The sequence below is a fragment of the Rutidosis leptorrhynchoides genome, chromosome 9 (genome assembly GCF_046630445.1).
Source record: "Rutidosis leptorrhynchoides isolate AG116_Rl617_1_P2 chromosome 9, CSIRO_AGI_Rlap_v1, whole genome shotgun sequence".
In the NCBI taxonomy this organism is placed as follows: domain Eukaryota; kingdom Viridiplantae; phylum Streptophyta; class Magnoliopsida; order Asterales; family Asteraceae; genus Rutidosis; species Rutidosis leptorrhynchoides.
In genome coordinates this window covers 270,578,629-270,589,514 of record NC_092341.1, presented here as the reverse complement: position 1 = coordinate 270,589,514, position 10,886 = coordinate 270,578,629, and the positions used below count along the sequence as shown (strand labels likewise).

The following is a 10,886-nucleotide window of genomic DNA, read 5'->3' as shown; positions in this document are numbered from 1 at the left end:
AACAGTTCAGAAAAGCAACCATTTTTGAAGGAAAAAACATGTGAGATAATACAAGAAGGAATGAACGATGAGGTGCACCATCTATCATCCTGCAATTCTATGGTATCTTTAACAACTTTTCTACACTAATCACCCTCATGAATCTATAATTATAGTCTGATTTCATGCAAATGAGGGCATTGCATGATCTCAAGTGTGGGGAAGGGTTATAAATTCTCTCGGGTTTATACTTGGCTTATTTTCTAAATTTTATGAAAATTTGAAAAATTTTCAACTAAATGAATTCAAAATCATGTTTATACATATTTATGAACGATAAAACTAGGTGTTAATGCCGAAATTATCGTTACCTCGAAAAGGACATAAATTGAGAAACAACTAAATCGCTTGAATTTATTTATTAAGATATAAAAAGACGCATGAAAAAAGCCAAGTGTGAGGAGAATGTACCAAGTTATTGGATTAAAAACTATCTATCACATGTTTCTGTAAAGTTATTGCCGGTGCTTTTATTTTGGACTAAATTAACTGTTTTACCCGATTTATTGTAATATATTTGAAATAAAGATGGATCTACACGATGAATCAATTCCATCATTAAAAGGAAGTAAAGTCTTCTGAAAAAGACACGCGCTTCTTGATTTAGGTCAAGAAGTTGTCGTCCAGACCAGCTGTAGGTTGACAAAAAATCTAGAAAAGTCATCTCTAAAATCAGCAGGAAATCCACGGACCTCAACATCAAACAGGGTCGCCATGTGGTCAGACTTATCCTAACCATGAGAGGATCTGTCTTGTAAAATGGGGAGGGCGCCGTGCAAATTAGCTTGATAAGACTAATGAATCAGACCCCCAGAAAGAATAATCTCCTTAAAGATTAAAAATCAGCTTTTAAGCTTGATATTACTCAATCCTTGAGATTGACCTTAAAGATTGAGAATTACAAACTCATGGAATTCGATGAAATCTAAACTCGAGCTTGAACGAGAAAATATTTTGATCAAATTAAAATCGATTTGTTTTCTGAAAACCTATTTTCAATGCGTTCATTACCATTGAACGTAAAATCCTATGAATTCACCTGGAATTCATTAGGTCACCTGAACTAAATCGGGTGTCAACCGTAAAAACGGTGGTTGCATAGCATGGTCGAAGACAGGACCTTGTGCCAGACCGAAAAATCATAGGGTGATCTTTACTATTGCTCCTACAAAGGATAGTAACTGCATCCGACACGTTTTAGACCATGAACAAATGCATGTCATTAGACATTGCCTTAACAGTTTCTTGTTCAACGCTTTCCTTTACAACCAGACGGTAGTTTACCGAAAGGTAATATACGGAGCAAGTCTACTGGACGTGTTGCTTTCCTGATACAAGGTTAGCAAGTGGGTAACACAAAACCATAAGTTTTGAGCTAAAATTTTCAAATCTAAAACCCACCAAACCCACAAAAACATTTTGCAAACACCAGTGAAGGGTTATTCCGGAAAACTTATCTAGGGTAAAAGCTAGAATGAATTTTCAAAACATCAAATGTTTTCATAAAGATCCAATTTCCTTAAGGATCTAAATTTTTATAGTCATGTGGGACTGTAAACCACATCGTTACTATCATTGTTTATACCGTCGTATCAAAATCACTGATGTATAAAGTGTGAAGAATAAAGAAGTGATTCGTGTGATTTAATTTCAAGTTTTGTATTGCTTGAGGACAAGCAACGTTCAAGTGGGGGGATATTTGATAGTGCTCCAAATAAACATATATTTAGTAGCAATATCCTTCCAATATGTAAAGTTTTCAGTTGCAATTGTTCTATTTTAAAGTAATATTCGTTTAAATAAATAAGTGCGAAGACAAAAGGCAAAAACGAAGATTTCAAGACACAAACATTCAAAAAGCTCAAATGTACAAGATACAATTCAAATGGTTCAATTTATTGATAAGAAACGTCTAAAAATGACAAGAGTACAAGTTGTGAAACGCAAAGTACAAGATATTAAATTGTACGAAAAAGCGTTCAAAAATCCGGAACCGGGACCTGAGCCAACTATCAACGCCCGACGCAACGGACCAAAAATTACAAGTCTACTATGCACAAGAATATAATATAATATTTAAATAATTATATAAATTATTTATATATTATATATTATATTAAATAACGTCGACAAGCAAATGGCCAAAAGTTGGTGAGCTGGAGTGCGTCGCTTCACGATCTCAGAGTTGGAAGGCACAATTGCTAAGCCTGCATATCTCCGCGATCGCGGAGTTTAAGGGGAAGAATGCTACGCGATCGCGTAGCCCCTCTGACAGATACATTAATTACGAAATTAGGTTTTATTTTTATTAATTATTATTATTATAACCTAATTAGGGTTTTGAATTAATTATATATTTATATCTAGTTTTAATATATAATTTAATTTTAATATTAAGCTTATTTATTATTATTAAATATATAGATTAATAATTTTATAAAATATAATATAAAAATAATATTTTTAAATTTTTTTTGTAGTTTTATCATTTTTAGTTATAATTTGTATTTTTATCGTTTAATCGTAAATTGTATATTTTTCGCTCGTAATTAGTTTTAAGTTTAGTATTTTGCCGTAGTAATTTTTATTTTTAGATTTTTAGGCTTTGCCGTAAAATCCCTTAAGTGCTTTTTATTTAGACTAAGATTTATGTGCTTTAGAGTTTTACGACGCTGTTTATAAATTTTAGTTCCTTTTAAGTTTCGACGCGCTACTCTATTTTTATTTTTCGACTCCTTGTTTTTCGACGCACTTTTTCTTTTTCTTTTCGACGCTCTAGTTTTTTTTTTTTTTTTTTTAGGACTTAGAAATTTTCTCTACTTCTTCTCTAATAATTCAAAACGAAAAATTGTTTTAAGCGGTTGAATTGATAGACATCCATATTTTCTGCTTCGTAGTAATAGTTGGATTTGTTAGTGGTTGAGTTGTGAGCTTCTGATTTAAAGGGTTCTGGCTCCCTGCTACATCTTTTGGCTATTCGAAACGTGGGAAAAAGTAGAAAAGTCTATTAATTTGATAACTTTAAATAATTTTTATCTTTTTATAACTAATAGGATAATTAGTGAATGTACCACATTGTAGCTAAAATTTGGCCATCGTAATAAAATGGAAAATTTTGAAAACAAGGCCTTGGAAACTCCTTTTGAACTCCAAAATCAATTAAATCAATACTCTCAAACGAGTGTTGATGAAAATTTGTTCGGTCAATCTTGGATCACGAATGACGAAACAATAACTGGTTGTGAAATCTGTGGAGATTATCACTCAAGATGGGAATGTTACTATTACATTCCTATGGAAAATTATGCACCCATAGAACCTGAATGGAATGATTATGAAGAATACAATTCTAATTGGGATTATTCCCAAGAATATATATCCAAACTCAACAACCAGAAAACGAGGAAAATTATGTGTCTGAAAATTCTTTAGATTATATGAAAATCAAACTCGAAGAACTTGATGCTCAAAATGAACAAATGAGAGAGTTTGTAAATCGGCAAGCTGAAACTCTATCAGACTACACACCTGTTGATCTGAGGAGTATTGTGCAAGAAAATCTCATATCATCGAATTTTGATGAATTCGAGAGCTCCGAAATCACCAACTATCTCGATGATACTTTTTATTCAGCTTTACCAATTTCACAACATATCGACACATTAGCCTCTACCGACGAAATCATCGATCCATCAATGGATGAAGAAGAAGTAAGGGTGACAAATTGGTACTCTTGGGAAAACGATAACGTTGAAAATTTTACCCCCGAGACCAAAGTGGTGGGACCGATAAGTACCGTTAATGAAGATGAATCTACTTCGATCCCGAAATTCACCATTCCACAACCTTCCAACCCAATATTCTCAATAGACGAGTCATCTACCGAAGATGAACTACGAGCTGTAATAGATAATGACACCTCGGATTTCACCCAATTGGGTAATAGAGGTGAAATCTTTGATCCCGAGAATGAACGAAAGGAAATGTTAGGAATTGTCCACCCTATAATATGTATGTCAGTGTATATCGATCCATTTGACCAAGAACCAGAAAAGAGACATATCCATTTACTAAAAGCTACACTTAAAAAAGAATTAAGTAGTGAGATCGGGTAGGTCTAAACTTTAAACCCATTGATATATTTTATACCACCCGAGATGTAAATAACTGACTCACTATTCTAATTCGTGGAACTTATTCTACCGACTTCACATGTCGTCAGCTAAGTGTGGGGAAGTCTAACCCCACTTAACGTTAAATTAGGAGTTCGGGTTAATGCATAACTCGTTAATAAAAATGCACGATTAGGGTAAAAGACGCATTTTCAAAAATTAGCAAACAGTTCAGAAAAGCAGCCATTTTTGAAGAAAAACATGTGTGATAAAACAAGAAGGAATGAACGATGAGGCGCACCATCTATCATTCGACGAGCTTTGAAATTACAAAATGGGTATTCTTAATCACTTTTCTACACTAATCACCCTCATGAATTTATAATTATAGTCTGATTTCATGCAAATGAGGGCATTGCATGATCTCAAGTGTGGGGAAGGGTTATAAATTCTCTCGGGTTTATACTTGGCTTATTTTCTAAATTTTATGAAAATTTGAAAAATTTTCAACTAAATGAATTCAAAATCATGTTTATACATATTTATGAACGATAAAACTAGGTGTTAATGCCGAAATTATCATTACCTCGAAAAGGACATAAATTGAGAAACAACTAAATCGCTTGAATTTATTTATTAAGATATAAAAAGACGCACCAAAAAAAAGCCAAGTGTGGGGAGAATGTACCAAGTTATTCAATTAAAAACTATCTATCACATGTTTCTGTAAAGTTATTGCAGGTGCTTTTGTTTTGGACTAAATTAACTGTTTTACCCGGTTTATTGTAATACATTTGAAACAAAAGATGGATCTACACGATGAATCAATTCCATCATTAAAAGGAAGTAAAGTCTTCCGAAAAAGACACGCGCTTTGATTTAGGTCAAGAAGTTGTCGTCCAGACCAGCTGTAGGTTGAGGAAAAATCTAGAAAAGTCATCTCTAAAATCAGCAGGAAATTCACGGACCTCAGCATCAAACAGGGTCGCCATGGGGTCAGACTTATCCTAACCATGAGAGGATCTGTCTCGTAAAATGGGGAGGGCGCCGTGCAAATTAGCTTGATAAGACTAATGAATCAGACCCCCAGAAAGGATAATCTCCTTAAAAGATTAAAAATCAGCTTTTAAGCCTGATATTACTCAATCCTTGAGATTGACCTTATAGATTGAGAATTCAAACTCATGGAATTCAATGATATCTATACTCGAGCTTGAACGAGAAAATATTTTGATCTAGAAACAAACCGATTTGTTTTCTGAAATCCCATTTTCAATGCGTTCATTACCATTGAACGTAAAATCCTGAGAATTCATCAGAATTCATTAGGTCACCTGAACCAAATCGGGTGTCAACCGTAAGAACGGTGGTTGGATAGCATGGTCGAAGACAGGACCTTGTGCCAGACCGAAAAATTATAGGATGATCTTTACTATTGCTCCTACAAAGGATAGTAATAGCATCCGACATGTTTTAGACCATGAACAAATGCATGTCATTAGACATTGCCTTAACAGTTGCTTGTTCATCGTTTTCCTTTACAACCGGACGGTAGTTTGCCGAAAGGTAATATACGGGACAAGTAAACTGGATGTGTTGCTTTCCTAATACAAGGTTAGCAAGTGGGTAACACAAAACCGCAAGTGTTGAGCTAAAATTTTCAAACCTGAAACCCACAAAACCCACAAAAATATTTTGCAACACCAGTGAAGGGTTATTCCGGAAAACTTATCTAGGGTAAAAGCTAGATTGAATTTTCAAAAGATCAAATGTTTTCATAAAGATCCAATTTCCTAAAGGATCTAAATTTTTATAGTCATGTGGGACTGTAAACCACATCATTACTATCATTGTTTATACCGCCGTATCAAAATCACTGATGTATAAAGTGTGAAGAATAAAGAAGTGATTCGTGTGATTTAATTTCAAGTTTTGTATTGCTTGAGGACAAGCAACGTTCAAGTGTGGGGATATTTGATAGTGCTCCAAATGAACATATATTTAGTAGCAATATCCTTCCAATATGTAAAGTTTTCAATTGCAATTGTTCTATTTTCAAGTAATATTCGTTTAAATAAATAAGTGCGAAGACAAAAGGCGAAAACGAAGATTTGAAGACCTAAACATCCAAAAAGCTCAAATGTACAAGATACAATTCAAGTGGTTCCATTTATTGATGAGAAACTTCTAAAAATTACAAGAGTACAAGTAGCGAAACGCAAAGTACAAGATATTAAATTATACAAAAAAGCGTTCGAAAATCGGGAACCGGGACCTAGCCAACTATCAACGCCCGACGCAACGGACCAAAAATTACAAGTCTACTATGCACAAGAATATAATATAATATTTAAATAATTATATAAATTATTTATATATTATATTAAATAACGTCGACAAGCAAATGGCCAAAAGTTGGTGAGCTGGAGTGCGTCGCTTCGCGATCTCGGAGCTGGAAGGCACATTTGCTTCAGGATCTCGGAGCAGTCAAATCCCAAAATACCTATAAAAGGCAACGAAGTCTGCCGAGTTTTACACACACAAAAAATATATATACTCCCTCTGTTAGTATAATATATATATATATATATATATATATATATATATATATATATATATATATATATATATATATATATATATATATATATATATATATATATATATATATATATATATAATAGTTTAGTTTTATATTAGATTAGTTTGGGTTATGTAAAGGTTAATTTACGGGTTTTGAAGTCGAAGTTCTGTCCGTGTAATACTACGCGATAAATAATCAATGTAAGCTATGTTCTCCTTTTTAAATTAATGTCTCGTACTTAAGTTATTATTATGCTTATTTAATACCGAAGTAATCGTGATGTTGGGCTAAAATACTAAAATTGGGTAATTGGGCTTTGTACCATAATTGGGGTTTGGACAAAAGAACGACACTTGTGAAAATTAGACTATGGGCTATTAATGGGCTTTATATTTGTTTAACTAAATGATAGTTTGTTAATTTAATGTAAAGATTTACAATTGGACGTACCTAGAAATAACTATATACACTCGATCGGACACGATGGGCGGGATATTTATATGTACGAATAATCGTTCATTTAACCGGACACGGGAATGGATTAATAGTCTATGGAATTATTAAAACAAGGGTGAAATTATGTACAAGGACACTTGGCATAATTGATAACAAAGTATTAAAACCTTGGGTTACACGCAGTCGATATCCTGGTGTAATTATTAAACAAAGTATTAAGACCTTGTTACAGTTTAAGTCCCCAATTAGTTGGAATATTTGACTTCGAATATAAGGATAATTTGATGAGGACACTCGCACTTTATATTTATGACTGATGGACTGTTATGGACAAAAACCAGACGGGCATATTAAATAATCCAGGACAAAGGACAATTAACCCATGGGAATAAAATCAACACGTCAAACATCATGATTACGGAAGTTTAAATAAGCATAATTCCTTTATTTTCATATTTAATTGCACTTCTAATTATTGCACTTTTATTTATTGTCATTGTATTTAATTGCACTTTTAATTATCACTTTTTAATTATCGCAATTTTATTTTATCGTACTTTTATTTATCGCAATTTCATTATCGTTATTTACTTTACGTTCAAAATTAAGTTGTATTTATTTTTAATATTTTACATTAGGTTTTAACTGCGACTAAAGTTTTAAAAATTGACAAATCGGTCATTAAACGGTAAAAACCCCCTTTTTATAATAATAATATTACTTATATATATTTGTATTTTTATAAATTTAAAACTAATATAGCGTTAAGCTTGTTTAAAAGATTCCTTGTGGAATGAACCGGACTTACTAAAAACTTTACTACTCTACGTTTAGGTACACTGCCTATAATTGTTGTAGCAAGGTTTAGGTATATCCATTCTATAAATAAATAAATATCTTGTGTAAAATTGTTATATATTTAATAGTATTTCGTTGTAAAATTAAAACTATTTCCTAGTACCCCTCACACACATCAAGTATTTTTGGCGCCGCTGCCGGGGAACGACCGAAGCGAAACGCTATAAAAAAAATATTTTTATTAAGTTTTAATTAGTTTTGTAAAAATACGTTTTTAAATATTAAAATTCAAAAACATAAAAAGAAGAAAAAATTTTTTTATTTATTTCTAAAAGTTTGTTCAAAATATATAATATATAAAATTATAAAGTAATTTTATTTCTATTTTACTTTTTAAAATTAAGATTTTATTTAATTTATATAAATATCAAAAACAAAAAAAAATATTTAAAACTGAGAATTGCGCCGAAACCCGTCGAAGCCCATCACTGTTTTCAATAAAATATTAAATTGGGCCGAACTGTTTTAGCCCAGTTTTTTATCTGGTAAAATTGAACTCCGCGATCTCGGAGTAGAGAACGTAGAAAGCTAAGCGATCGCGTAGCACACCCTGACACGCCTGGTCAAACCCTAATTCTGCATTAATTACGGAGTATATATTATTATTATTATCTAAACCCTAATTAGGGTTGTTTATTTAATATTAATATTTAGTTTAGTTTTAATTATTTAATTTGTATTTTTAGTTTATAAGTTTTAATAAAGTATAAAATTAATAGTTTTATAAAATAAATAATATAAAAATAATATTTTTATAAAAATTGTACTTTTTACAACTTTAAGTAAATTTTTATATTTTGTACCTTTTTAATCGTTTATTTGTAATTTTTGAATTTTTTTCGCTCGTTTTTAGTTTTAAGATATAGTTTTTGCCATAGTTATTTTTATTTCTAGATTTTTAAGCTTTGTCGTAAAATCCCTTAAGTGCTTTTTCTTTAGACTAAGATTTAGGTGCTTTATAATTTTGCGACGCCTTTTTAAGATTTTAGTACCCTTTTTAAGTCATTGCCATTTGGGATATAGTATTCCTTTTGAGCTTTAATATTTTTAGACGCAACTTTTAATTCTTAAATTTTAGTGCCTTTTAAGTTACGACGCGCTACTTTTTTATTTTTATTTTTCGACGCCTATTATTTTTCGATCTTTTATTTTTTCGACCTTTTTCGACGCGCTCTTTTTCTTTCTTATTTCTCGACATTCTAGTTTTAGGACTTAGATTTTTTTTCCTTCTATTTCTTCTCTAAAATTTCTTTAAATTACGAAAAATTAATTTTAAGCGGTTAAATTGATAGACATCAAAATTTTCTGGTTCGTAGTAATAGTTGGATTTTGTACGTGGACTGGGTTATTGGAGCCAAACAGTACTCAATTATATTGAGACCAAACGAATCCTGCCCCTCTGCTGCATCTTTTGGCTATTCGAAACGTGGGCAAAATCAGAAAAGTCTATTAATTGGATAACTTATATAATTTTTCTTTCTTTTTAAAAACTAATAGGATAGTCAGTGAATGCACCGAGCAAAACGTTCACCACCTTTTGTACGTTCACCACCTGTAACTCGATCAAGACATCTAGCAAATATTGTCGCCGTTGATTTTTCTTTAGAATCGTCATCCCGTTGACCAATTACTCCAATTCAAATTTCCGATAATCCATTTTTTGAACCCGACATCACAATTGAGAATCCGGAGAATATTCACGGGAAATTCATAGATCCTGAACCATTAATCTTTTCTCCGGAACCACCAATCATTCAAACAGAGATTGTTGAGGAACCTACCATTAAATCAGAATCCTATAGTGATTCAGATTCAACAAATTCAATCATGGAAAATCTGGAACCTCTAAGTATGGAAGACCGAATGAGAGCTAAACGCACTGGCCAAGGTCACGCAATTACTCAACCTGACATTAATGCACCAGATTATGAAATCAAAGGACAAATCCTACACATGGTAACAAATCAATGCCAATTTAGTGGTGCGCCGAAGGAAGATCCAAATGAACATCTTTGTACTTTTAATAGGATCTGCACACTATTTAAAATAAGAGAAGTTGAAGATGAACAGATATATCTCATGTTATTTCCCTGGAATTTAAAGGGAGAAGCCAAAGATTGGTTAGAATCGTTACCTGAAGGGGCGATTGATACATGGGACGTTTTAGTTGAAAATTTTCTTAGACAATTCTTTCCGGCATCTAAAGCCGTAAGACTTCAAGGAGAAATTGTTACTTTCGCACAGAAGCCAAATGAAACTTTATATGAGGCTTGGACAAGATTTGGAAAATTACTAAGAGGATGTCCGCAACATGGTTTAGACACTTATCAAATAGTACAAATATTCTACCAAAGATGCGACATCACTACAAGAAAAGACATCGATATAGCAGCTGGTGGTTCCATTATGAAGAAAACCGCAACTGATGCTTATAAAATTATTGATAACACTGCTTCCCACTCACATGAGTGGCACCAAGAAAAAGATATCGTTAGATCATCTAAAGCAGCTAGAGCTGATTCTAGCCATGACTTAGATTCCATTTCCTCAAAGATAGATGCTGTCGAGAGACGAATGGAAAAGATGACTAAAGATATCCACTCAATACGAATTAGTTGTGAGCAGTGTGGAGGACCACATTTGACAAAAGATTGTCTCAGTATTGAACTAACAATGGAACAAAGAGAGAATGTTTCATACATAAACCAAAGGCCTGGAAATAATTATCAGAATAATTATCAACCGCCAAGACCGATCTACAATCAAAATCAGAATTATAACCGAAATGTTCCATACAACAACCAACAAGGTCCAAGTAATCAACAAGTATCCAATAA

The 10,886-nt window shown here is 32.4% G+C and overlaps 1 non-coding gene across 1 annotated transcript; it reads right to left on the bottom strand.

Annotated features, from left to right (window-relative positions):
- Positions 1-10,260: 10,260 nt before the first annotated feature.
- On the bottom strand, positions 10,261-10,367 carry LOC139869561 (small nucleolar RNA R71). Its single transcript, XR_011766168.1, has one exon. It is a non-coding gene; the product is annotated as a small nucleolar RNA R71 (small nucleolar RNA).
- Between the last annotated feature and the right edge of the window lie 519 nt (positions 10,368-10,886).